Here is a 1472-nt window from a genome sequence, read left to right as displayed (position 1 = left end):
CCCCCACCCAATCTACAGCAGATTACCCAGAAAACTTCCACAAATAGAAGTTAGGTTGAACTTTTAACCACGTTATGACAGCAGTTATTTCGGACTTGTGCAGGAGGATGAAGTGGATTTTTTTTTTCTTCTTCGTGATTTCTGTTAAAGTGAAAACAGAAATCCCAGAGCTGTACCGATACGCCTGTTAAAGTTGGCCACAGTAAACAGATGTAAAATGTCATCCAATAAATGGATTCACTGGATGATTCCCAAAAGTCTGCAAATAACGCATGTGGAATGCATCATGAGACAGTCCACATGCAATCACTTGTAAATGAATTGTCATATATCTGTTCATTCAGGTTTAGGATTTATTTGAAACTTAAAAATTAGGACAAAAGTGGTTTTGTTCAAAGTCTGTTAGTCATGATGGAAGGAAAAGAGTTMACACTCACAACCTTAAAAAGCAGCAGGATTGCTTAAGAAACCTTGGGTTCAAGTTCAAGTTTTATTGTTTCATTCAMACTGAAAATACATCGCTGTTAAACKGAASCTTTCTTGTCCAAATGAGTGAAAACATTGTATGAAAGATGTTTTTGGACTGGGACCTTATGAACCGAGGATTAAGTCACAAAGCAATAGAAACAGGCAGCTAAAAGTGCGTTAGTTAAAATGTTTGAAACCACTGAGTTTTGTCAAAATACAATGATCAGGTCTTATCCACAGGGTGTTTAAATTAATAAATATCTGAAATGTAATCTTACAGAATTTTTATGGAAGCTCTTTTTTGAGCAGTAGCTACAAAAAAACATGATTTTGTGCAGAAAAACATTAAATTTTCGTTTTCACTGCAAACTAGCAAATCTTTTTCTTTTTCAAGCTACTTAATTTTAATAACCAATGTTTGATGTTTCATCTTTAAAAGGATGTCAAAAAATCCCCATTAGAATAATCTAAAAATAGAATTCAGATCAAATATCAAGGTTATCCTGATTAGGAAGACAAACCAAGGCATATCCCTGGAGCAGCATATGATATCGGGGTAAAATGTACCTTAAAAAGTCAGTAATCTGAAAATATTTATTGGGTCATTTTGACCAAATTTGACTTAATCCTCTGTTTGATTTCATGGGTCACGTGCAATCCAGAGGACTTTCTTCTTTGATGTTTCTTTAAAAATTGTTCAGAAGTTTTAAGTTTAAGACTGAATGTTAAAGATTTATGATCACAGCTAATATGTCCATATTTAGACAGTTCAACATACTTTGAATTGTTAGAGCCTCAACTCAGAGAAACTGAGACACTAAAAACATATCTACCCAYGGGTTCTCCAAATTCTGAGCACACACACAACAGTGTAAACACAACATGTACGAATTCCTGCATGTCCTGTTTTGAATTTCTCTTTATGTGACAAATAAAAACTTTGACATTTTAAGATCATCCTGAAATACCCCTGTAGATATATAGATATATAGATATATAGATAT

Source organism: Austrofundulus limnaeus, unplaced genomic scaffold, assembly GCF_001266775.1.
Source record: "Austrofundulus limnaeus strain Quisiro unplaced genomic scaffold, Austrofundulus_limnaeus-1.0 Scaffold130, whole genome shotgun sequence".
Classification (NCBI taxonomy): Eukaryota; Metazoa; Chordata; class Actinopteri; order Cyprinodontiformes; family Rivulidae; genus Austrofundulus; species Austrofundulus limnaeus.
Note: the sequence above shows the minus strand (reverse complement) of the source record.